The sequence below is a fragment of the Palaemon carinicauda genome, chromosome 41 (assembly GCF_036898095.1).
Source record: "Palaemon carinicauda isolate YSFRI2023 chromosome 41, ASM3689809v2, whole genome shotgun sequence".
NCBI lineage: Eukaryota > Metazoa > Arthropoda > Malacostraca > Decapoda > Palaemonidae > Palaemon > Palaemon carinicauda.
Genome location: NC_090765.1, coordinates 29,861,468 through 29,889,348, shown reverse-complemented (window position 1 = coordinate 29,889,348; position 27,881 = coordinate 29,861,468). Strand labels below are relative to the sequence as shown.

At 44.4% G+C, this 27,881-nt stretch overlaps 1 long non-coding RNA gene across 1 annotated transcript; it reads left to right on the top strand.

Moving 5' to 3' along the window:
- Nucleotides 1–2,745: 2,745 nt before the first annotated feature.
- LOC137632492 (uncharacterized) lies at nt 2,746–27,806 on the top strand. Its single transcript, XR_011042047.1, has 3 exons — nt 2,746–2,887; nt 26,058–26,150; nt 27,585–27,806. It is a non-coding gene; the product is annotated as an uncharacterized lncRNA (long non-coding RNA).
- Nucleotides 27,807–27,881: the final 75 nt, after the last annotated feature.

Sequence of the window (27,881 nt, the reverse complement as noted above, 5' to 3'; positions counted from 1 at the left end):
GATTATTGTGAGTTGAGACAGACTGAATTTGAATTGTCATATGTATTTCTGCCATTTTTTGAATTGTCTTAGGCCCATTGCCTAATTGTCGTTGCACTTGAATTATTATGATTGTATTTCTGCCATTTTTTTTGAATTGTCTTAGGCCCATTGCCTAATTGTCGTTGCACTTGAATTATTATGATTGTATTTCTGCCATTTTTTGAATTGTCTTAGGCCCATTGCCTAATTGTCGTTGCACTTGAATTATTATGATTGTATTTCTGCCATTTTTTTTGAATTGTCTTAGGCCCATTGCCTAATTGTCGTTGCACTTGAATTATTATGATTGTATTTCTGCCATTTTTTGAATTGTCTTAGGCCCATTGCCTAATTGTCGTTGCACTTGACTTATTATGATTGCATTTCTACCATTTCTTGAATTGTCTTAGGCCCATTGCCTATTTTGATCTGTTATATGACTGTATATTATTGATTGTGTTTATACCCCGGGGTAACATTGCTGTAGTATATTGTGCGTACTCTGTTCGAGTCGTTGCGGAGCGCTACGCAGCGAGCCTAACAGAGTCTCGGAGTAAGCCACTCCCCTCACCCCGAGTCTAACTCCATCCAATTGACCGACGTTTCATCGCTCCTTATTTTGGGGCGTGGAGGATGTCGGGAATTTCGACCCGATCAATCGAAATTCCCGCCATTTGACTCCTCCTACGACTACGTCAAATTGGAGGGAGAGGAAAAACTCGCGGGCGAATGAATGTAGTTCCAAACGTGAACATTTAGAGCCAAAAAAGGAAACCACCTGGTAGGAAGGCGCTGAGACTAATAAAATCAATTGCTGGTAATTTAAGATTAGGAAAAATAAAGTCATTCTGTTGTAACATGTTAAAAAAATCCAATGTAGAAATTTAGGTTCAGGGCAAATTGCGCCAAAAAGGTGACGTCGGGGGTTGCGAGGATAGCTCGTCCTCTTTGATCCAACGTCCCCAACCGAAGTAAGTCCCTTCTAATTGTTATCTCTCCTCTCTACCTTGTCTACCAGGTTGGTTGTAGTAGAAGTTTGAGTGCAAGACGTTTAGTTTTTATATCGCAGATTAGTGTAGAGATCCTTGTGATTGGGGATCTGAATCCTGAGTTAAATAAGAATAGGGATATTTGGTGTGTGATTCGTTGTGTATTGAATTCGAATTGGCACTATTTTCAGTTTGTTAATGAGTCCGGTGTGGACTTTGTGCTTGAAGAGCACATGCTACATTACCTAGGGTCAGTCTTGTTTTTCAGTGAGTTTTGTGAATGCTTAAGAATGTTTGTCTTTATCAGAGTTTATTTTTGTAATAAAATTGTAAATTTTATCGCCGTATTTTAATTAAGTCCTGTTAAGTTTTGGGAATCTTGCCCTTAAGGCCTTGCGATCCGCCCAGTACATCGGGCAGATTTAATTAACTGGTGAAAATCACGACAAACACAATGGCTCCTTGGCAGAATAAAACAACCCAGTGCGGATAGGAAATAGAGAAATTATAATGAAAAATATAAATTATATGATCAGGATTGATTCGTCTTACATGCATACATACACTATGAAACTAGGCACACACACACACACACACACACACACACACATGTGTATTTTTTATACAATAGAGCTAGTAAGTAGTCGTTGCATCTTTCTGTTATAGCCGAAATAGATATCTCGAGTCTGCTCTTTCGAAGGAGAATTTCAAAATGAAGTTTTTGCTTTTTCGCCATTTACGTTTTCCCTTTTCAATATTCAATATGTTTTTCTGAATGTCTAGAGCAAAATAATAAGTCAATTTCCTATTGCCACTGACTGCTACTAATATGACTTTGTGTCATTTATGATTGATTCCCTTTTTTGGAGTAAAATAAGTTGTATTAATACTTTTTTTATGAATGAAGTAGTTCCTATTACACTGAATACGTTTGCTGTGAAAATCCACCACCGCTCTGCATATTCTCATTCAAACATCTTTTATTGTAATTTTACATATGCAGTTATATATGTTTTTATGTATTAATTGATAATTATTCAGGCTCATTGTCAACCTATAATGTCTTTTCTCAATACACAAATATTGATGGTATTCTTCCGCCGACATAGAACTGTTTGCAGTGTTGCCAGGTGGGGTAGTCTAAAATTCCCCAAAACTCGTGATAAAAAAAATCCCCAAAACTACCCAAAATTCCTCATTTCCGCAAATAGATTTTCTTCCGATCATGTAAGCTTTACTAATATAGAAATTATTCACTATACTTCATATAAGTGCAAGCAAACTAATATCAACAATATAAAGGGTTAATCATCCTTTTTTTCTTCTTCATAGAAAGGTGTACAGAGTATCCCTATCGGACACCCAAAATCCCCAAATCTAGGGATAAATCTCCATACCTGGCAACAGTTTGTTACTGTTCTGTTAACCAAAGACTAATCTTGCCGAGTATTGCCAGATATGGGGATTTATCCCTAGATTTGGGGATTTTTTTACGTCTGATGTGGATATTCTGTACAAATTTCTATGAAGAAGAAACAAAGATGAGTTAACCTTTATATTGTTGCAGTTAATTTACTTACAAATATATGAACTATATTGAGTAATTCTATATTAGTAGAGCCAACATGATCAGAAGAAAATATATTTGTGGAAATTAGGATTTTTGGGTTGTTTTGGGGATTTTTTATCATGAGTTTTGGGGATTTTTAGACAAACTCCTCTGGCAACACTGAATCTTACTGAGTAGTGAGACAGATTAACTGTTAGCTTGTGAACGTCAATACAGTGTCCTTGGAAATGCTTTATATGTTAAAGTATTGAAAATGTGATGTCTGTTATATGGAGTCAGCATTATTCTTTTTTATTACAGTTGAATGGTAAGTCATAATTTCTTAGTTGGCAGGGACACTTCAGCCTATATTTTGGGAATTTTTATTTCTGTTGTTTCTACTCCAATTGTGCTGTGCTACTTTGGAATATGGTGTTTTTGTACTGTATTGTGGGGTAGGGAAAAAACTCCCTTTTTTCTATAGAAAAAGGTCCGTTTGGTAAGAACATACTTGAAAAATAATGTGAAACAGATTCTTGTTTTAAAAGCCTGTAATTGTAATATAGTTGAAAGGTCATTATATGCGTTAATCGCACCAAGTCCAGTATTTATGGGTCGTATGTATGTTTCGTGACAATGTAGCCTAATTTAGTAAGGAAAGTTACAGTAACAGTGATGAGTTCCAGTTTGACCTTGCCCAACCTAATATGGCGGTTATACCCTTCACCAGCCAGTGGTAACTGTTTGCCTAGCATTGGCATGGCAGCAGATCGATCCCCGCCCGGAACCGTGAGTTTAATTTGTTTATTAGGGAGGCCACTGCTGTAGTAGGGCACCACAAGGGGGGGTTGAGCTTGCCCGGCTGACATTCTGGTGAGCATCTATTCTGATGGAACTGGAACTGAAGCCAGACACCTTTAATCTTAACCTTTAATGTATTCATATCCTCTCGTCATTCTTCTTAGGGTGACAATTTGTTATGAAACTTCTGCAAATGAACAGTTCTTAATTGATTTTTTTCCAGTAGCATATGGAACTGGCTGTTACGTGCAATTCCCAAGTAGTTTCATACCTGAAAAACCATATTTTACCAGGAAGCAAACAGCAATACAATCTAATCAAACTATTCCCCTACCTAACCTAACAAAATTGTTAGAGTGCAGTATTATTATTATTATATGCTAAGCTACAACCCTAGTTGGAAAAGCAAGATGCTATAAGGCCAGGGGCCCCAACAAAGAAAATAGCCCAGTGAGGAAAGGAAATAAGGAAAAATAAAAATATTAAGAACAGTAACAACATTAGAATAAATATTTTCTATATAAACTATAAAGACTAACAAAAGAGGAAGAGAAATTAGATAGTGTGCATGAGTGTACCCTCAAGCAAGAGAACTTTAATCCAAGACAGTGGAAGACCATGGTACTGAGGCTATGACACTATCCAAGACTAGAGAACAATGATTTGATTTTGGAGTGACCTTTTCCTAGAAGAGCTGCTTACCAAAGGTAAAGAGTCTCTTCAACCCTTACCAAGAGGAAAGTAGCCACTGAACAATTGCAGTGCAGTAGGGAACCCCTTGGGTGAAGAAGAATTATTGGTATTGTTGTTAGGTGTATAAGCACAGAGGAGAATTTGTAAAGAATAAGCCAGACCATTCGGTGTATGTTTAGGCAAAGGGAAAGAACCGTAACCAGATTGAAGGATCCAATGTAGTACTGTCTGACCAGTTAAAGGACCCCATAACACTCTAGCGGTAGTATCTCAACGGGTGGTTGGTGCCATGGCCAACCTACTTGGTGTATTTATAGATAATTGGAAAGATTTTGCTGAAAATATGTAATGGAAACCCGTTTATTCCTTAACTGAATACAAACCACGCTATTTACATGGGGTTAATTACTTCGGCACAGCCGATGACGAGCCATAAAGTTTTAACGAGGGTTTCCTACCCCACCGCTAGTTAGCGGGGGGGGGGGGGGGGTAGCTTGCTACCCCTCCACCCTCACACACACCGGTGATTCGGCCACTTTACTTTTGGCTCAGGGAGACGACAGACCTGTCAGCGCTCTCCTTTCTTTGATTGCCATAATTTTTTGTTTGCTTTTTCTTGCAGTGTTTGTGTGTGAAGTTGGCCTCTATTATCATCATGCGCACTTGCCCTGGTCTTCCCGGCCGCCCTTGTGGAACCTTTATGTCGGCCGTGGAGACGGATCCGCACTCCTTATGCCCTCAGTGTAGGGACCAACGGTGTGATAGTGCTAATTTGTGTATTGAGTGTAGGGAGTGGTCTACCTCCCAGTGGGGGAGGTTTGCCCGGCGACGTAAGAAGAAGGCTAAACGGGATCGTTCTCCTTCCGAAAGTTCTCGGGAGAGAGAAAATCCTAGCTCTTCTTCTCCCGCTGCCCATTCCTCTTCCGAAGCTGCCGCTCGGGCGGCCTCTTCTGAGAGGCCGGCGAGCGGTAGCGTAGACCGTAATGTTGATATTGTTGACCGATCCCGTGGTAAGGGAGAGGCCGCTGCCTACCATAGCAAGGCGGCTGCCCCTCCCCCCTCGGAGGAGGTAGTTATGTCTAACAAGGATCTTTTTCAGTTTTGGGCTTCCTTGGGGCTACAGGGTTTGCCTTCCAAGGAAGCCCTGTTTGACATGGTCAAACGGGGTACGGCCGCCGAACAATCGTCAACTACAGCGGAAATAGATCCTCTGTCTGTGGTTGACGTAGTTGTTTCGGAAACATCCCATGGATCTGTCCAAACACCTGTTCCTGTGGCTGAGGTAACTGAAGGCTCTGTCTCTCCCTCCGAACACACTTCGAGGGAGGAGCTGAGTCCTACGGTCTCCTTTCACTGAGATTCCCTCTCGAGGGAGTTCTCTGGTAGAGACGCCTCTTCGGAGGCCCCTTGATGGTCAGCTTGCTGATCCCACGGCCCCTCGTGGGCGTATAAGGCAGAAGGCTCACCCTCCCCTTCGCCGTAGTGGCCTTCCTTCTCCCTTTAAGGGGGTTAGGAGGCGCCTCTAAGGCTCGTCGTCCCCACAATCCTCTGCGGAGGAGACGACTCTCCGCTCTCCTGTCCTGCCAGCTACCACCCTAGACCTCTCCGGGGATCGTTCGCGTTCCCCGTTGGAGGATGGTCGTCCTTCGGGACAAGGGTCTCCTCAACCATCTACGTCAAAGGCTGCTGATGCGCTTTACGCGCCCCCTGAGTCTGCCACTGCACAGTCTCCAGGCCCTTCGGGGTCTCAGGGACTTGAGCGCAAAACTGCGCCTTTCGTCTCTAAGCGTAAGGCTCTGCCTGCGCCCGTTGCTGTTGTTCCTGATGTTGCTGACAAAGCGCTTCAGTGCTCACCGGTAGGCGTTCGCGCCTCTGATCCTGTAACGCGCCAGGGATCCCCTGCGCGCCCACGCTCATCGACAACTGTTCCTGATGCAGCGCGCAAGCGCTCAAAGGCCCCCACGCGCCCACCTTTACCAACGCTGCCGCGCCCCCCTAGTTCCTGTTACATCGCGCGCGATTCCAAAGGTACCTGAGTCGGCGCACAGGCGCCGACAGGTTCCTACGGACTCGCCGCACCCTATGGGGGAAAAACGCAGCGCGTGTTCACTCCCAGTTCCTTTTCCATCGCACGCGGTCCAACAAGTTCCGGAGTTGGCGCACAGGCGCCCACAGGTTCCTGTGGACTCGTTGCGCCCTATAGGGGGAAAGCGCGACGCACGATCGCCCCCGGTTCTTGTCACTTCACGCGCGGTCCAAAAGGTTCCAGAGTCGGCGCACGCGCCCACAGGTTCCTGCAGACTCGTCGCGCCCTACAGGGGAAGATCGCGTCTTCCATCCTCAGCGCTCACGCGCTCTCCATCGCGCGCTGTAAAGGAGGTTCGCGATGCGCATTCACGCGCAGTTATTGTTCCAGCTTCCGCGCGTTCTCCAACGCGATCACGTGGCACGCCGACTCAACACGTGGCTCCGGAGATGGCTAAGTCAGCGCACAGGCGCTCACAGCCCCCTCTGGAATCGCGCGAGTCTGCTGCCGACGATTTCGCGTGCGACGCTCATCTGTCGCGCCCAGTTCCCGCTACGCGCCCTGTGCCTGTGTTCAAGGCAACTGTGGGTGTTCCTCATGCCGTTTCGCAACCCGCGGCATCCGAAACAGCCTGTTCCGGATATGTGCTATGCACTCCGACAATCGCCAGCGCGGTTAACGACCTCGCAGGCGAATAGGGCAATCCCTCCCGACCGTCGCCCGCAGGTCTCTCGAGATTCTGCTATACTGTATTACTAAATTAGCATCAATTTTGTGAATGAATTCTTGCAACAAATGACCATTAATTTGATCATCGTTTAAAGAGTCAATCTTCCTAATATCAAGAGTTATTAAACCCTTAACATAGGCCCGCTTTCTAATTAACTTTCTCATTTCAGTCTCATCCATCTTGAACAATGCCTTTAACTAATACTAAATTACCCAAGGAAAAATTGAAACTTAACTTAATCAAGTCAATGCAAAGCAAGTTATCATCACTTACTTCCTAATGAAAATACAGCTTATTATGTTAATAGCAAAACTAGGCTAATCAACAGGTTATATACATGAAAAGGCTACTAACTTAACCTAAGCTTAAATGAATACAGTATAAATTAAGACCGATACTGCTCCTTTCCGTATTAGGAATAACAGCAGTACAGGTATACAAAAAATCCTGACATTACAAAACCAATTGAGCCTAGAGAGGACAACAAAAAGAGTAAATACTTGACACTAGAACTCAGCTTAAACTTTACTTTTAGGCTTTTACTTCAACTAAAAGTCAGCCATTCACTGCGCCAACTTCAAATTTCCATCGTAATTGAGATGAACTCCATCCCTGGCTTAAAGGCGTGTATCGGAAAATCCATTAACCCCTTCTATGATGAACAGACTATTCTTACCCAACTTTCTACTCTCAGGCACTCGCACGATCGAGTTTCTGGCTCACCAAGTCTCGAACTTGTGGGCAAACACCATCCTGAAACGTCGGGATGCGGTGTCTGAGAGGTTCCATCAGGAGGTCCCTAGCACCGAGATAAGCAGGCTCAGACACTCTTCCGTAATGGGAACGAACCTGTTTGAGCCTAAGGCCGTGGAGCATGCTGCTGAGAGGTGGAGGAAGTCCCACCAGGACTCCCTCCTTCATAGGGCTTTGACATCCAAGCCCTATAAGCCTCCAGCACCCCAGTAGCCCCATCCGATCAAGACCACGAAACCGACAACGGCAGAGAAGACAGTGGTGTCTAAGCCCTTTCCTGTTAAGGAAAGGAAAGGCAAGAAGCCCTCCAGGGGAGGGAAGAATCCTAGAGGGAGCAGCCGAGGCCGTAAACGCTACGATTGGCAATCCCCTTGCATGTTCACCAGTGGGAAGATGCCTTCAAAGTTGCGCAGACAGGTGGCAGCAACTCGGGGCCGATTCCTGGCCGATTTCCGTTATCAGTCAGGGATATCGCGTCCCGTTCACAACATCTCTACCCCCCCTGACGACGAATCCACTGTCATTGAGCTCCCTTGCTATGGGATCAGCAGGGGGCAGGCCCTTCGGGCAGAAGTCCAGACCATGTTGAAGAAGGGTGCTCTCCAGGAGGTCCTTGATGAGTCCCCAGGCTTCTTCAGTCGATTCTTTCTCGTAAAGAAGGCGTCTGAAGGCTGGAGACCAGTCATCGACCTCTCGCCTCTGAACAAGTTTGTCAAGCAGACTCCGTTCAGCATGGAGACCGCAGACACGGTCAGACTTGCAGTGAGACCTCAAGACTTTGTGTACACTGGATCTGAAGGACGCGTACTTCCAGATCCTAATCCATCCGTCTTCAAGGAAGTACTTAAGATTCAGCCTAGACAACAAGGAATACCAGTTCAAGGTGCTGTGTTTCGGTCTCTCCACAGCACCACAGGTTTTCACCAGAGTGTTCACTTTAATATCGTCGTGGGCACACAGGATTGGCATCCGTCTCCTCCGTTATCTGGACGACTGGCTGATCCTAGCAGACTCCGGAGTCATCCCTTCTTCAAGACCAAGACAAACTTCTGGGATTTTGCCAGGATCTGGGGATCATGGTAAATCTCGAGAAGTCCTCTCTGCTTCTCACACAAAGACTGGTATACCTAGGCATGATTAGACACCAATCTCTACAAAGCCTTCCCATCAGACGACAGGATAGCAAGGCTGAGGAAGGTCACAAGCCCTTTCTTCAGACAAGAAGATCTTCCAGCCCAATCGTGGTTACGTCTCCTCTGTCACCTCTCATCTTTGGCTCGTCTAGTTCCCAACAGTCGCCTCAGAATGAGATCCCTCCAGTGGCGACTCAAGTCCCGATGGAATCAAGGTTGCGATTCCCCGGACGTCATGATCCTCATAGGACCTGCGGAACGGACGACCTCCAGTGGTGGGTGACAGACCTACGAAGAGGAGTGAATCTTCTCGTCCTCCCCCGGATTGAATGCTGTTTTCAGACGCCTCAAAGAAAGGGTGGGGAGCCCACGTTCTACACCACAGGACCTCAGGCCTGTGGTCAGAATGAGAAAAATGCTTCCATATAAATCTTTTAGAGATTAAGGCCGTTTTCTTGGCCCTTCAGCAGTTCCAACAATACCTGGCGGGTCACTCTGTGGCGGTGATGAGCGACAACACCACAGTAGTGGCTTACATCAACAAGCAAGGAGGTACCGTTTCGAAGCAGCTATCCCATCTTGCAGTAGAGATATTGAGATGGACCAAAGTCCACTCGATTCCACTATCGGCACATTTCATTCCAGGCAAGAGGAATGTGCTCGCCGACAATCTGAGAAAAGCATCTCGGATAGTGAGTACTGAGTGGTCTTTGGATCATTTACTAGCCAACAAAGTCTTGACTTTGTGGGGTTCCCCGACTGTGGATCTGTTCGCGACAGTGTTGAACTTCAAGCTTCCACTATACTGCTTCCCAGTCCCGGATCCCAAGGCGATCTGGCAAGATGCCTTCCAACAACGGTGGGACAACATCGACGTGTACGCCTTTCCCCCGTTGTGTCTGATGAGGAGGGTGCTCAACAAGACCAGAATATCAGTCAATCTTTCAATGACCCTCATAGCTCCGCTATGGCATCTCGAGGAATGGTTTCCGGACCTTCTGCAACTCCTAACGGAACTTCCGAGAGAACTCCCTCCACGACACGATCTACTCAGACAACCACATGCCAACATCTTCCACAAAGCCGTAGGTTCACTACGACTTCACGTCTGGAGACTACTGTATCCAGCATCTCCTTGCTGAGAGAGGATTTTCGCAGCAAGTTGCGATTAGGATGTCTGGACATCTGCGAAAGTCATCCGCATCTGTCTACCAGGCAAAGTGGAAAGTCTTCTGTGGTTGGTGTTGTGGAAGGGGTATCTCTCCACTCGATGCCACTATTCCAGCAATAGCGGAGTTCCTCGTGTATTTGCGGGAAGAAATGCGCTTTTCAGTCTCGGCGGTGAAAGGTTATCGCTCAGCCTTAAGTCTAGCCTTCAGGCTCAAACGAATGGACATTTCTTCCTCGCTGGAAATTTCCCTACTCATGCGAAGTTATGAACTTAACTGCCCTCAGTCGGAAGTGAGACCTCCTCCATGGAACGTGGTTCGAGTTCCCAGGTCTCTTAATAGACCTCCCTATGAACCATTACGCTAGGCTTCAGATCGCCACCTAACTTGGAAGACGGTGTTCCTACTAGCTTTGGCATCGGCCAAGCGAGTCATTGAACTTCATGGTCTCTCATATGACATCGCCCATTCAAGGGGATGGGGGGGAGGTAGTGTTCGAATTCATCCCTGAGTTTATTGCTAAGACTCAGAATCCGGGGGTGCCGGACCCTCGGTTTGACTCCTTCCAGGTTTCGAGTCTTCGTTCTGTAACAGATGACCCAGACCATCTCCTACTGTGTCTAGTAAGGAGTCTTAGGTTATATCTCAAAAGAACAGCTGCAGTCCGTCCTCAGGTGCAGGCATTGTTTGTTAGCACTGGGAGGACTAAGAGGAGGGTCACCAAGAACACCATCTCGGCATGGATTCGCAGGGTGATCCATCTGTCCCTGAATCCAGACCCTCCTCCGTCATTACACCCTAGAGCACATGATGTCAGGGGCGTAGCTACGTCCCTGGCCTTCAAGAAGAATTTCTCAGTGACGCAGGCTCTTCAGGCTGGGGTGTGGAAGCGTCAGACGACCTTCACAGCCCACTACCTGCAAGACGTGAACCACAGGAGGCTCGATACGTTCTCTATAGGCCTGTGGTGGCTGCACAACAGCTGGTTTAGAACCTCAGGCTCCTTATTGGACAAGTAGCAGAAGGTTGAGGGCATTGTTACCCGGTCTTAGTCTGCATGAATGAAAAGGTTTGTCTGGCCCCTATTCTTTTCTTCCTCTTCCCCTCTCTTGGGGAAAGCAGCATCCTGGGTTCTGTGCACAGCTGACCTCAAACCACTGCAGGTAAACCATGTTTCCTTGTGTTCCTAGTATTAAGCTAATACTGTCACGTCCCCATACCCTGACGAGGTGGTATTGGGAGAGTCCTAGCCTAAAGTTTGCATCTAAAGGACTTTATTATACCTTCACACACACCTTGCGTTGGCCGCAGTCCGTGCGTAGCAAGGTTCGCAGGGACTCCTTATTGTTGAGTGCGGACACACTCAAATAATGAGTCCCCGGGCAAAGCCAAAGCCAGTACTGGCTGGGACGTCCACATTTCCTAATGGGTGAGTCACCCCTATTAAATAGCAAGGTTTGTATGTCGGTTACGGAACAAATGACAAATTCGTAGATAATTTGTATTTTTCCTAACTATACAAACCTTAACTATTTAATCAAACTTGCCCTCCAGCCCTATCCCCCTTGAAGTCCTACCTCCAAGCAAAGTGAGCTCAAGCACAGGTGTGTGTGAGGGGGGGTGGGGGGTGGGGTGTAGCAAGCCACCCTCCCTACCCCCCAGCTAACTCGCGGTGGGGTAGTAAACTCTCGTTAAAATTCTAATGGCTTATCATTTCAGCTACGCCGAAAGTAATAACCCCTATTAAATAGCTAAGGTTTGTATAGTTAGGAAAAATACAAATTATCTACGAATTTGTCATATTTCACCTTTGAAGGTTTCTTTGAAAGGAGAAAAACCCAAGGCCTCTTCTTCCGTTGCTCAAACCTCCTCCGAAGCTCCCACTCAGTCGGTCTCTTTTGAGAGACCGTCGAGTGGTATCGTAGGCCGTTGTACTGTTTACCAAACTCAGGATTCAAGAGATGGCGTTGCTTCCCCTAGCGAAGCAGCTCCACCTCTCCCCCCGGGGGAGGATTTGTCGCTAATCCCTCTTTTTCAGCTTTGGTCCTCCTTGGGGCTCGAGGGTTCGCCCTCCAAGGAGGTCTTACTTGACTACATCCAATTGGGTGCCGCTGTCAAGCAATCGCCGCCTCCGACAGAGGTTGATCCTCTGTCGATTGTCGACGTTGTGGTGTCAGAGGTATCCAATGCGGTATCACCCATCACCTCTGCCTCTTCAAACACTACGGTAGCTGACGGCTTAGTTTCTCCCAGTCCTGTTCAACCAACGCGGGAGAAACTAAGTCCAACAGTCTCTCCTGCTGGTGTTTCTACCCCTCAGGGGAGTTCATTTACAAAGACACCTCTTCGGAGGACTGCAGAAGGTCAGCTTGCTGATCCTACGGCCCCCAGAGGACGCATTCGTCGCAAGGCTCGCCTCCCTCTTTGCCAGAAAGGCCTTCCTTCACCTGCGGTGAGGAGGCGCCTCTTTGGTTCAACATCTTCGTTGCAGTCCCCCGCAAAGCAGCCTTGTCATCGATCACCAACTGTTCTTGTGGTCCTGGACCTTTCTGCGGATCGTTCGCGATCTCGTTCGGTGGAAGATCGTCCTTTCAAAGGACACGTCGACCTTCCACCCGACAGACCTGCTGACCTGCAGTCACCCTTCTTGGATCCAGATGCGCGCTACGCGCCAACGAAACCTGACTTTCACGCTCGTGTAGCTTGTCAGGCCCCGTCAACAAACCCTAATACAGGGCATCAAGGGCGTATGCGCCAACGCGCATACACCCCATCAGGAGCTCAGCTCTTCTACGCGCTATGCACGCACTCATGAGCATACGCGCCCATTTTATCCTGTACGCCGGGCTTTGCCTGCGCAGACACACCCACACCCAGCTGCGCGCCAGCGCCCACGCCCAGCAGTCATCTCTCCTGCGCGCCCACGATCTTCTGATCTGGGCACTATTGGGAAGTCAGCTAGGTTGACTTCTCCCACATGCCAGCACTCGCCATCGCCCCAGCGCTCGCCTGCGCCCCAGCTCTCGCCATTGCGCACCATCGCCTGCACGCACCTACGAGGATACGCGTGCATGCCCTTGCCCATCCTCTCCTGCAGTTGCGAGCCCTCATTCTGACGCGCGCCCACGAGCAGCACAGGCTTCAACTGCGCGCCCACGCGCTAGGGGTCTTTCTCCTGCACGCGCGCCCTATGACTGGTTTAGGCTCACGTGAACGCTCGCCTGCGCACTCAACGCCCTGATCCTGCGCGCCCACGCGCGCACAAATACTCTCCCGCGTGCGCGCTCACCAACAGTCTCCCGTACGCGCTCCTGTATGCCTACAGTCTCCCACGCGCATCAGCAGTCTCCCGCGCGCGATTCTCAGTATTCTCCCTCGCGCGATCACCATTACGCTCCCTTGCGCGAGCGTCAATATCCTCCTGCGCGCGAGACTGCTGAGCTACGCACGGCAAGGTCGCCATCGCCTCATTCCCCTCCCCGCAAGCACATAACAGCGCGCATTGTGGCGGAAGGGAAACATCTAGAGGTGTCCAGGATCTCTAAGCCTTTCCAGGCAAACCCACCAATGAGAACTCCTCCCAGGAATCCTTCAATTCCTGTCCCTTCGAAGGGTATATCGGACAGCGCGTCGGTCAGCCAACAGCCCTGGTTCGGTGCACTAATCAGAGCCGTTACGCAGGCGTTCAAGCTTGTTTTCTCTGAATTAGGTCACAGATCCTTGGCTGTTTCTACCCCTTTGAAGAGGAAAAGAGGAGTTCCAGACGCGGTAACTTCTCCAAGGGCTAAATTGACTCCACGTAAGCCTTCGAGGCAGGTTCCTTCTGTTCCCCAGACTATCTCCTTCCCTGTCCTGAGGGAATCACGGGAGGTGAGACTTTCCCCCATTGCACCAATGGGGAAAAACCTCTCCTCGTGCTGAGGTGTCTTCTCAGGTGGGAACTGGAAGGAACTTGACATCTTCGTCAATGATAGTCCTACATCCTTCCCTGGAAGGAATCTAAGGACTCTAAGACATTACCAAAGTCCTCTATAATGACCAGGACGGAGCCAACTAACCACTCGTAGAACGTCCGCGACTCTCCCCAAGAAGAGCCTTTGGGGACAGGAGACTTAGCTACAAGTTCTACTTCAGGAGGAGAACATCAAGAGTCAGAACATGCGTTTTGGCAAGTTTTGACTCTGAGGGCTCTCAACGGGTTTTTCGACCCAGAGATCCCTCCTCGAGAGGGCAAGGACACGGTCTCGGACAGTGTTTTCGGTACTCAGAAACCTTCCAAGACCAGTGCAGCTCTGCCCTGGTCTCAGGGGGTTAAGAGTACCAGGGACAAGATCGCTGTACAGCTCTCCGAGATGTCCTCCTCCAACCGTTCCAGTGCCACCAACAAGCTCCTTCCAGGTACTTCGAGATCCTTGAGGAGCCTTGTTTAACTCTTCCGCTTCACCACTCGTTTGAAGAGCTTACCAGGGGAGTCCCTCGCGAGAGAGACTCCAACCAGCAGGTCTCATTCTCGGCAACCGAAACCCTTAACCAGGAGAAAGTTGCGAAGTGTGCTATGCAAGCCACTTCGTGGCTCGACATCTGGCTGGGGACCTTAGCTATCCTGATACGTTCTGAGGACTTCTCCAAAGAATGTACTAGGAAAGCTATGGAGACTTTCCTTCTCTCGGGTACTCGCACGATCGAGTTTCTGGCCCACCAAGTCTCGAACTTGTGGGCAAACACCATCCTGAAACGTCGGGATGCGGTAGCCGAGAGATTCTCTCAGAAGGTCCCTAGCACTGAGATCAATAGGCTCAGACATTCCTCTTTAGAGGGATCCATCCTGTTTGAGCCTAAGGATGTGGAACAGGCCTCTGAAAGGTGGAGGAAGTCTCATCAAGACTCCCTCCTTCATAGGGCTTTAACATCTAAGCCCTATAAGCCTCCAGCACCACAGCAGTCCCGTCCAGCCAAGACTGCTAAAACGACGACAGCAGCGAATACCGTGGTGTCTAAGCCCTTTCCTGTCAAGGATAGGAAAGGCAAAAAGTCCTCCAGGGGAGGCAAGAATCCTAAAGGGAGCAGCCGAGGCCACAAACGCCAGTCCATCAGTGGGGGGATGCCTACAAAGTTGCTCAGAGAGGTGGAAGCAACTTGGGGCCGATTCCTGGACGATTTCTGTGATCAGTCAAGGATATCGCATCCCGTTCACAACATCTCTACCTCCCCTGACGACGAATCCACTGTCATTGAGCTCCCTTGCCATGGGATCGGCAAGGGGGCAAGCCCTTCGGGCAGAAGTCCAGACCCTGTTGAAGAAGGCGCTCTCTAAGAGGTCCTAGAGATATCTTTTTGTAAATATTTTATTGGAGATAGGAAGAATATGTCAGACCTAGAAGCCAGGTCTCTTTTTAATGAACATGTTAAAGAACATGAAGGATCAACTTTTATCTATACTGATGGCTCCAAATCTAATGCTGGCGTTGGGTTTGGAGTACATAGTAAGGGTTTTAATTGTAGAGGTGCACTTCCTCTGACCGCTTCCATATTTACTGCCGAACTGTATGGCATATTAACCGCTATTGAGAAAATAGCGTTGGAGAAGGAGGGTAATTTTACAATTTTTAGTGATGCAAGGAGTGTCCTTCAAGCTATAGAAGTTTTTAATTCTAATAACCCTCTAGTTTTAAAGATTTTAGAATGGCTTTTTATTATTGGACGGAGAGGTACAACAGTTCAATTTTGTTGGGTTCCAGCACATGTAGGTGTGTCTGGGAATGCGAAGGCAGATTCACTGGCTAAGAATGCTGCATCCGAGTTGCTGCCAAGAAGGTATCCCATTCCCTGTAATGATTTCTTACCTGACATCAAGAAATTGGTTTGCAATAAATGGCAACAGCAATGGGATAGCCTAGATGGGAATAAAATGCGAGAGGTAACAAATGACATATCTCCTTGGATGTATAATACGATGCCCCGAAAATGGGAGACGTCTCTTTGTCGTCTCCGTATTGGTCTCACTCGGTTGACACACGAGTTTCTGCTGAAGGGCCAACAGCAACCGTATTGTGACGACTGTTTAGTACCTCTAACAGTAAGGCATTTGTTGACCGAATGCCCCAATTATAACAACTTAAGGAATAGATATTTGTTTGAGGCTCAAGGTGAGGGTGGCAGGTTCATCCTTGCCAAGATTCTTGGAAATGATGTGTCCTACCATGCAAGTGGCATTTTTAGATTTATTTCAGAAGCAGGTCTTCTGAAAAATATTTGACTTTTATGACATTCAACTTTTATGATTTTAATTGAATTCTCTTTTATTTTTCATTTTATTTTATTTTTTATTTTTTGTATACATAAATTAAATGTTACCGGCGTCAATGACCTTAGATGTCAGGATGCCGGAAAACTTTAAATCAATCAATCAATCTAAGAGGTCCTCGACAAATCTCCATGCTTCTTCAGACGACTCTTTCTTGTAAAGAAGGCGTCTGGAGGTTGGAGACCAGTCATCGACCTCTCAGCTCTGAACAAGAGGGTCAAACAAATTCCATTCAGCATGGTGACGGCGGACACGATCAGACTAGCAGTAAGACCACAAGACTTCATGTGTACACTGGACCTAAAGGACGTGTACTTCCAGATCCCAGTTCATCCGTCTTCAAGGAAGTACTTAAGATTCAGCCTAGACAACAAAAAGTACCAGTTCAAGATGCTGTGCTTCGGTCTCTCCACAGCACCTCAAGTTTTCACCAGAGTGTTCACCCTAATATCATCGTGGGTACACAGGATTGGCATCCGTCTCCTCCGTTATCTGGACGACTGGTTAATCCTAGCAGACTCAGTGTCATCCCTTCTTCAACTCTGAGACAAACTTCTGAGACTTTGCCAAGATCTGGGGATCATGGTAAATCTCGAGAAGTCCTCACTGCTTCCCGCTAAAAAACTGGTATACCTAGGCATGATTATAGACACCAATCTCCACAAAGCCTTCCCATCAGACGACAGGATAGCAAGGCTGAGGAAGGTCGCAAGTCCTTTTCTCAGACGAGAAGAACTTCCAGCCCAATCGTGGTTACGTCTCCTCGGTCACCTTTCATCGCTGGCTAGTCTAGTTCCCAACGGTCTCCTCAGGATGAGATCCCTCCAGTGGCGACTCAAGTCCCGGTGGAATCAAGGTTACGATTCCCCGGACGTCCAGATCCCCATAGAACCTGCGGAACTGACAGACCTCCAGTGTTGGGTGGCAGACGAGAACCTACGAAAAGGAGTGGATCTTCTCGTCCTCCCCTTGGATTTGATGCTGTTTTCGGACGCTTCAAAGGAAGGGTGGGGGGCCCATGTGCTGCACCACAAGACCTCAGGCCTTTGGTCAGAGTCAGAAAAGTATCTCCATATAAATCTCCTAGAGATGAAGGCCGTCTTCCTGGCCCTTCAACAGTTCCAACAGTACCTGGCAAGTCACTCTGTGGTGGTGATAAGCGACAACACCACAGTAGTGGCCTACATCAACAAACAAGGAGGTACTTTTTCGCAGCAACTATCCCATCTAGCAGTAGAGATACTGAGATGGGCCGAAATCCACTTGATACCACTATTGGCACGCTTCATTCCAGGCAAAAGGAATGTGCTTGCCGACAGTCTGAGCAGAGCATCTCAGATAGTGAGTACCGAATGGTCTTTGGGTCATCTAGTAGCCAACAGAGTCCTGACTTTGCGGGGTTCTCCGACTGTAGATCTTTCGCAACGGCCCTGAACTTCAGGCTCCTGCTGTACTGTTCCCCATCCCAGGCCCCAAGGCTCTCTGGCAAGAGGCTTTCCAACAATGGTGGGACAACATCGACGTTTACGCCTTTCCCCGTTCTGTCTGATGAGGAGGGTACTCAACAAGACCAGAACATTGGTCAATCTTTCAATGACCCTCATAGTTCCGCTATGGCATCACGCAGAATGGTTCCCGGACCTTATGCAACTCCTAACGGAGCTACCAAGAGAACTTCCTCCACGATACAATGTTTTCAAACAACCACATGCCGACATCTTCCACAAAGCCGTAGGTTCACTACGACTTCACGCCTGGAGACTATCCAGCATCTCCTCTCTGAGAGAGGATTTTCGCAACAAGTTGCTGTCAGGATGTCTGGACACATGCGAAAGTCTTTTGCAGCAGTCTACCAGGCAAAGTGGAAAGTCTTCTGTGGTTGGTGTCGTGGAAGGGATATCTCTCCACTCGATGCCACTGTTCCAACAATAGCGGAGTTCCTCGTGTATTTGTGTGAAGAAATGCGCCTTTCAGTCTCGGCAGTGAAAGGCTATCGCTCAGCCTTAAGTCTAGCTTTCAGGTTGAAAGGAATGGACATTTCTTCATCGCTAGAACTTTCCCTACTCATACGTAGTTATGAACTTACCTGCCCTCAGTTGGAAGTGAGACCTCTCCCAGGGAACGTGGTTCGAGTTCTCAGGTCTCTTTAGAGACCTCCCTATGAACCATTACGCCAGGCATCAGATCGCCACCTAACCTGGAAGACGGTATTCCTGCTAGCTTTGGCCTCGGCCAAGCGAGTCATTGAACTTCATGGTCTCTCGTATGACATCGCCCATTCAAGGGGAAGGGGAGAGGTAATGTTCAGCTTCGTCCCTGAGTTTATTGCTAAGACTCAGAATCCTGGAGTGGCGGATCCTCGATTCGACTCCTTCCGGATTTCTAGTCTCCGTTCTGTAACAGATGACCCAGACCATCTCTTACTAAGCCCAGTAAGGAGCTTGAGGCTATACCTCAAAAGAACAGCTGCAGTCCATCCTCATGTGCCAGCACTATTCGTCAGCACAGGGAGGACTAAGAGGAGGGTCACCAAGAACACCGTCTCTGCATGGATTCGTAGGGTCATTAACCTGGCCTTGAATCTATATCCGCCTCCGTCACGTCGCCCTAGAGCATATGATGTCAGGGGCGTAGCTACGTCCCTGGCCTTCAAATGAAATTTCTCAGCGAAGCAGGTTCTTCAAGCGGGAGTGTGGAAACGTCAAACAACGTTCACAGCCCACTACCTGCAAGACGTGACCCACAGGAGGCTCGATACGTTCTCTATCGGCCCTGTGGTGGCTGCACAACAGCTGGTTTAAAACCTCAAGCTCCTTATTGGACAAGTAGCAGAAGGTTGAGGGCATTGTTACCCGGTTTTAGTCTGCATGAATGAAAAGTTTTGACTGGCCCTTATTCTTTTCTTCATCATCCCCTCCCTTGGGGAAAGCAGCATCCTGGGTTCTCTGCATAGCTGACCTCAAACCACTGCAGGTAAACCATGCTTCCTTGTGTTCGTAGTATTAAGATTAATACTGTTACGTCTCCATACCCTGACGAGGTGGTATTGGGAAAGTCCTAGTCTACAAGTTTCCATCTAAAGAACTTCAGAACAACTTCCTAGGGCGAGTCACACTTTATTATACCTTCACACACACCTTGCGTAGGCTGCAGTCCCTGTGTAGCAAGGTTCTAGCGAGGTGCAGGCGCTCCTTATATTTTGGGTGCTTACACACTCAAATAACAATCCCCCGGGCAAAGCCAAAATGCCAGACTGGCTGGGACGTCCACCTTTCCTAATGGGTGAGTCACCCCTATTAAATAGCGTGGTTTGTATGTCAGTTACGGAACAAATGACAAATTCGTAGATAATTTGTATTTTTCCTAACTATACAAACCTTAGCTATTTAACCAAACTTGCCCGCCAGCCCTATCCCCCTTGAAGTCCTACCTCCAAACAAAGTGAGCTCAAGCACAGGTGTGTGTGTGAGGGGAGTTAGCAAGCTACCCTCCCCTACCCCTACTAACTAGCAGTGTGGGTAGTAAATCCTCGTTAAATTTTAATGGCTCGTCATTTCAGCTACGACGAAAGTAATACCACTATTAAATAGCTAAGGTTTGTATAGTTAGGAAAAATACAAATTTGTCATTTTATCAGTTATCTTGGTGATGTACTTCTAAATTGGTTATTGGCATTCGCTTATTTTGTTTTCTTTGGTATTTGATTGCGAAGGTTCATAGTTTAAAAGCTAGGATTAGAAGTTTTTCCAACCTACTGTTAAACCTATTCTTAAAAACAATGGCGGAAGGAAACAATCCGCCAACTCTATGATGTCACAGTCATATGATGTAAGACTATTTAGTATGACTTGCAATTTCTTTTTTTTTCTACAAAGAATGATAAGTGATTACTATCTTACAAACCAAAGTATTTAAGTTTTTTAAGATTTAAAGGAAATGTGATTTTAATAAAATATTTGTCCTTTTAGTATATTTTCTTTACATAATCTTTGATCTTTTTTCAAAGATTAAATAGAACTTGCATTCAGTTTATTTTACAGTACGTAGTATTTTTGACAACCGATATAGTCCCACAATGCTGTGTATCGTTGTTTGCTTTTTTTTTATTTTGGTATAAGATAAAAGGAATATGTTATTTAAAAGAATATTTTCCTTTTAGTTTATTTTCTTTAGATAATCTATTTTCAGAGGTTAAAGAAAACTAGCGTAGTTAATTTTACACTACGTATTATTCATGACAATCGATCTAGTCTCACGATTCTTTGTATCTTTGTTTACTTTTTCGTTATTGAGAATACTAATATTTTTCGTATGATATATATAGATGTTCCAATTGTAAGATGTGGCAAATCATCTTTTATTGGAAACCCTTAAGTAATAAGGGTTGTTTACATAATATATATATATACATTATTCCTATATCTGTTCATTTAATATTTTATATAAAGTATTTTGTTACATTTCATATAGGATTCAGAGAATACCTATTGCATTCTCATTCAAGCCCTAGTAAGATCTCTCACAATGGGCATATCTACTTTTGGTCTTATGTGAATGAGTTTAAAAGTGCAAGTTTTTAGTGCTAAATTAGTGTAGTGAATTTATGCAATACATTGGAGGGTGCTTCTGCTCGGACCTGTCGTTATCCTAGCCTTAGACCTCTTCCAAGCTCCCCAACCCCTGGGAGAAGGAATGTCGATCGGCGAAAGGAAACGAGTGGCGTTAGCTTGGCGCCGAGCATCTTGTAAGACCCGAGAAGTCCCCTCGAGCGTTCCTGTTGACGCTTCCCAGAACGCTTGCCCTCGCCATAGGTAAGGCAAGGTAAAAGTGTTATATAACGCTGAACGCGGGGCTTTGGACAGATAGCTACTAATGCTGCTGTAAGAGTTTGACATGATGTTTGTAACTTAGTGCAACTTCTTTGTCTCTCTTATTAGATGATCGACCGTTCTAGACGCGAACGGCATAGTTCCGAGCGTCTGAATTGCGAGTGTGTTTAATCGCGAGTGTCTAGATCGCGAGCATTTAAATCATGAACGGCATTGTTCCGAGAGTCACGTGACGCTGAACGTCAATCAGTTGCATGGCGTCTGGCTTCCAACAGTTAGACTTGACTTTGAATGTTAGGCAGTTAGACGTGACGCCGAGTGTCGTGCAGTTCCATGGCGTTAAGCTCCCAGCAGTTGGACTTGACGTCAAGTGTCTAGCAGTTAGAGGTGACATCGAGCGTCAAACAGTTGCATGGCGTCAAGAGTCCAGCAGTTAGACTTGACGTCGAGTGTCGAGCATGACGCGGAGCATCAAGCAGTTAGACGTGACGCCGAGCGTCAAGCAATTACACGTTTCATCGAGCATTAAGACACTGACGTCGTGGTTACGACAGTTGGGCCTAATGTCGAGATCGTGAACGCCTTAGTTCCGATCGTAATGACCGTGAGCGTATAGCGTTGGAACATTGTTATGCCAGGTGCTATATTAAAAGATACAGAAATAAATATTAACTGGAAAAATATTATTTTCTCAGACCAAGGCCCGCTTGAACTAACTCTCGGTGTCTGTTGGAGGGCGACAATTAAACCTTTAAAAGCATTGAGTCCAGAATTCAGGACCTTAAGGAGTTGACTCCTAGGAAACAAGACATCTCTATCTCGGTTAGAGACTTGCAGGAGGAAGGGATTGACAATCTCTTTTCCCCTATTTATCTATTAGTGGAATTCTCTTAGAAGTTCCTAAGATCCTTCTTCCTTCAGTTGACTTTAAGAAACTCATGAGAGTTTTTTCTGAAGAGTTTCCAATTTATTTTGTGCCTGCTGCTCCTCGTCCCGCCTTCAGAGGTTTCGCTAAGGAAGGCGTCGAAGGAGTCTCTGTTTACTAAGATGGTGCTGGTAGGGCACTGCAATAGCACGTCCTCAATGCAGCATAAAGAGCCCAATTGCCTTTGTGAGAGAAGGCATCTTGGTTGAGTCTTTGTGTGGTTTTGGCAACACTTTCAGCTGGAGCAGCAGGAAATGCATTAATGCTTTTGTGAGAGAAGACAATGTACCCTTTTTTGCTGTGTGCTTGTGGATCTAGGTCTTTGGGGTCTTGAGTTTGAGCCTCCATCAAAACCCTGAGCAATAAATGCTGCAGTACAACCAGCTTTGTGAGAGAAGTCGTCGTACACAGAAAAATTCTCGATCATCTATTAGGGCTTGGGGATGATGGGAGACTGGATGCAATGAGGCATATAAGACCTGTGAAGCCAGCTTCCTTATCAGGTATGCCAGGATAGCAAAGGTAGAGGTCTAGCCACGTTAAGGTCGAGGACCTGTTGGCAGCCCCACAGAGACTTTTACAGGCCCCTGGGTGGATTGCTGAGTCTCTTAAGGAATGCAGGCAATGAAGCACGATAACTTTGCACCACCCCCCTTTTTTCTTCTTCTCTTCTCCCTCAAGAGTTGGTCAAAGACACAGGTTTTGGTTCCTAAATCAGCAAGAAAGTTTCTGCATACTTTTTCTCCAAACCACACAGACAACAGTAGAAGCCACACTTAACTACTTCTAGCGAGCCTGGGAGAGGAGAGGAGCAGACCTTTGGTCTGTGCTATTACTAAAGGATGGATGCGAAATCTTTTTCTTAGTGAAACCTCCTTTATTAGTTACCCCGATAGACCTCTGCCAAATACAGAGAGGAGCCAAAGAGACGGGCTAAGCAACATCAAATATCTCTCTTTTTGGAGAAAGAGGCTATTGTCCGGTTCTGGATGTCACTGCTCTCAACGCCTTCGTTCAGAAGACAAAGTTCTCCATGGAGACATCGAAATCAGTCCTTACAGCAGTAGGAAAGGTCTACTGGATGGTCTCTTTAGACCTCCAGGATGCTGACTTCCACATCCTCATCCATCCGAACTTCAAGCAATACCTGAAGGTTCGTGTATAGGAGGAAGTTTTCCAGTTTTGGGCTCTTTGTTTTGGTCTAAGCACCACCCCTCAAATAGAGGGTGCGTCTGTTAGGACCTGTCATTCTTCTCATCCATAGACCTCTTCCAAGGAATGTCGACTTTAAACTTCTTCCAGGCTCTCTATCCCCTGGGAGAAGGAATGTCGAACGACAAAGGAAATGAGATGCTTTAGCTCCCGAGCAGACGCCTCCTTGAGCGCATACCTATTGACGCTTCCCAGGACGCTCACCTTCATCATAGGTAAGGTGAGGTAAAACTTTTTCGTCATCTTCGGATGACGCCAGTGCCCAGACGAGGCTGGCGTCAATTTCCAGACCTCTGAAGAGGAAGGTGGACATGGTCAATCAGCGTCATATCATGACACTGCAAACTTCTGGTTGTTGTCTTTGGAGCAGTCCTGAGCATTTTTTCTTTCTACCGAAGAAAACTCTACCACTAGTAAAGTAACTAGACACACAAGTGCTTATGATAAGAAGGGCCACTATTTTAGTTTCTTTGTTGCAGGCGGATTATTGCATTTTTCTTGATTTTTTCATAGTAAAATAGGAATAGTACTGATGTTTATAGCGGAGATGATGATGCATATATGCCTGCACTATTCTCTAATACACGCAAGCTAGGCTGGCTGTGTGCTAAAAAAGCACTTGACATTAGTAAGATTTTTTAATGTTCTCGTATTCCTAGGCATTCTTTTGGACAATTATATTGCAAGGCAGAAATCTTGGTAGTATGGATTATAATTTGGTAGAATCTTATCCAGTGCACTTATGCAAAATTTGTACAGTGCTGACCTAGAAAATTGAATAAATTGTTTTCATTTAAAGGTTATTGGAAACTATTTTGGGTAATTCATTTTTATTACAAAAGTATGAGCAATTTCTGTGATGGCCCTGACCAAGCAGTAAATTTACAAAACATACAAATTGTTTAAAAAAGCAACTCTCTGTACATTCAGTATAGTTTAGTCATTCAAAATTCAACAACTGTTGTCACATGGTTAATGAAAATACTGTCCACACAATCACTGTCCTAGTGTGTTACTGCAGTTCAGTTTTATTTTCAAATATATTGGATAAGTGTATTGGCAGTGTAAGAGTCTTTGGCTTAGTTTAAGTTAAATTAAGGTACAAACACAGGCACAATGAAGTGATGTTTTGTCATTTCAACTAATCAGTGTGGCATGCAATAAAATGTCAACAAAAGACTACCTTTCATAACTACTTTCTGAGAATAAATACAAGTAAATGCCACCTTCTGAATACAGAACACTTCGTTACCACCAATTCAATTTTCTGGTTCACAAGTTTTTTTTTCTTTTCATTGTTTCAGGGTTTATTTTAGACAATTGTTTTTCACTTGTATATATGCAAGAAAAAAATTTAATGTACATGTAGCAACTGGTTTATTTACATATATATGCAGTAAACTCACAACCTATCTTTTTTTCATTGTTATAGTTTTATGTAATTACACCCTAGAAATAATTTTATGTAGAAAAATTTTCTCAGGTAATACTGTACAGTATCAGGGTTTGCAACCAAACAAATGTACACAGCATACAGTACTTCACTTTTACGTCATCATAAAATCTTATTCATATTTTCATCACGCTCATTTACAGTATGAAAACATTAAAGGATAAAATATTATTTCAGAAAACATCACATGGCACAGTACCTACTTTCAAACAGATTAAAAGAATAATAAAACGCTGGTCTTTAAACCTCCATTAACCGTTGAGTACACAAGTTGAAGTGTATTCCATTTACAGTAAATAATTGGCAGTGTTTCCCTAAAACTACATCAACAGCTCTCAAAACTAATTTATACCTCATCACATATATCATTAACAAAGTTATGTATTCTTTGTTTAGGATGCCTTTTTATTTTTTATTAACTTTTAACCTTGAGCCATTTAAAAAAAATTGCATATGCTGTAATAAATACTTATACAGTAAACCATATGCAGTACAGTACTGTAAACTAGCTTTCCAAACAGGCAGTGAAGAAAAGAACTTACATGTCATATACATATTAAATTAATAATAATAAGGCAGGCTTTGGTTGTGTTAAATATTTCTTCCATTTTTATCATATTGGAAAGAATAATGGCTATCACCGGAAATTAAATAAAATTTATTTTACATTCTGGGGAAAGGGAGATTGTCTTGAAGTATCAATGAGCAATTGGCAGGGCAGTATTTGTATATATGGAAGATTGTATTTAAATAATAGAAAACTTTACTGTATTTGAAAAAAAGACCATGTCAAATAAATAATGTAAATAAAAGCTTAAGTACATGAAAAAATGTTGCCTCATTCACATTAAATGATACAAAAGGAGTCTGCTATTTTGCCCTGAATGTAAGATAATGACAATATTGGGAAATTGAAAGACACCTTGAGAACCATAATAATCTGAAAAGCTACATAAAGTCTGGAAAAAAATCTAGAGGGTTAATTGGTATTAGAAATTAAATTTGACAAATTAGCAGGCGAGTCGTGCGGACTGCTCAAATATTCGTGGGTCAAATAAGTGAGAATTACGAAGGGATAAAACTACTTTAATTTATTGCTTCTCTTGATTTACAGCAAATATAACAGTATTGCAATGATGATGCTATTTTATAACATGCAAACCTTTGTAAGAGAAAAATTTTGAACTTTCTCTAGATTTGAAATGACAAGTAGATGGGAACAGTTTAATTAAGGCTTTTTATGAGGTCTGGAAACCTAACATACTAATAGCTCATTTGCTTCCTATTTATTACCCATGTATACATTACCATGGGAGGGAAAATAAGAGAAGTATAAGCAAAAGAATATACCTATATAACACTAGGGTCTATTTGCAGTGGACTGCTCGTAAGCGAGAAAAATACCGAAACATTATTTGTAAAGTTTTGAAAAATTTCATGAACATTTAATGTCCGATGTTTTAATTTCAGTATTTGTGCTGTAATATCTGAATTCAATCAAGATTTGTGTTGTAATGTCTGAATTCAATCGAGATTTTTATAGTACAAGGCATCTGAATACAGGTAAGAATCCTGGAAGTTGATTATTTCTTGTATACTAGCAAAACTACCTCAATTTTTTTTTTTTTTAGCTTAAATTATATAATTTACTGTAGAGTTAGCTCTCACATTCTTCATTAGTAAAACATTCTTCATTAGTAAAATTGTAATGTATAAGCTTTGCAATAATGAATTTATAATTTGCTCCAATAAATTTTCATAATTCCCTTCAAGTAATTATATTTTTTTTTTTTTGTCAAATGTTCATTTATTTCATTTTGAACCTTTTTGTTGCCATGTTCTCAAATTAATATACAAACCAAACTGAAAATCTTGTTGAAACTAGCACCATAAAATTACCGTCCAATGAATACCCTCTAGGTGGATTTTTCTTTAACTGCCAATTAAGATATAAATTTTATTTGCAACCCTAGGTTCAGAATCGCCTTTAGACCAATTTCAAGGAGTGGCTTAAGAAAATTTCTGACAAAGTGAACTCTTAAGTGTTGTTTGCGATGAGCCATTAATTTCTTTTTAGGCATTCAGGTGTTGATAACACATTAACATTGCATAATCATTTTATTTAGCAGATGATAGCCACTGGCGGAAACCCCCCCCCCCCCCTTCTTCCTTGACACTGAAAGACCTTGGCCATAAGTCAGCAAAATTAAAATCTTGTAACTGGTAGAATTAGACTATCTGCATATAATCCATGGTTTAGAAACTAAATGCATCTATTGTAGTACTGGATTTTTTTCTTTCCCCCAAGTATGGTGATCGTTAGAGTACATTATAGTACTGTAGGAGGATCTGAACCTACGATGGAATGTGAGGTATTTCAAGTCTCAATCTGAAGGATTATCAAGCCTGGATTATTTGTCTGTTCCCAGTAGGTTAGCAGGGGAAATCCATCATTAGGAATGGTACTATTTTGCCTGCAAACTGTATCATTTTGTATTCAAGTGTCATCTGCCAAATTGATACCAGTAGTTAGAGGACAAATTTTTGGTTATGAACATCACCTGTTGATAAGCAGAAGTTTCAACAATACAGGGGTATATAAGAACCACAATAATCTCTTTAAGTGTAGGAATATTAATGAATTTAATAAGAAATAAAAATGTTAGGGCAAGCAGATATGTCATGCTCAAAGAAAACTCCTAAATGATAATAATAGACTCTTAAGGAAATAACTAATTAAAAGTTTCAACAAAACACAGGTATATAAAATAATCTCTATAGGTGTAGGAATATTAATCAGTTATGTCTGTCTGAAAGAAAACTCCTAAATAATAAAAATAGACCCTCAATAACTAATTTTGCCCCCCTTATGTAGCCTAGTTTGACAACATTTCTGGTTTGATGCCATCTTGAAGTGACGTTGCAGATAAAAGTAGATAGATATGTCCTTTACCTCAATTTATTCATTACTTATGTTTGTATCTTCCTGTATTCCAGGTGACTCATCACTGTATAAAGAAGAGTGAATTCTTTCTAAAAAGGACAGCAAAACATAGTTTATCATTCAAGGTTGCACTAGCAAATGGCCAGTTGTATTCTGGGCTGAAAAAAGCATTGAGGATGAAGTTGGTACCAATCTATTTGGACTGAATTTAGACACCGGGGAGCTTGTCCAAAGCATCAACAACTATCAAAACAGATGTGATTCTCACACTCACAGTAATAAATTTGATAAACTTATTATAGAAAAAAAAAAAATTACCAGACATTATAGTTCTTAGAAACTCAAAGGTC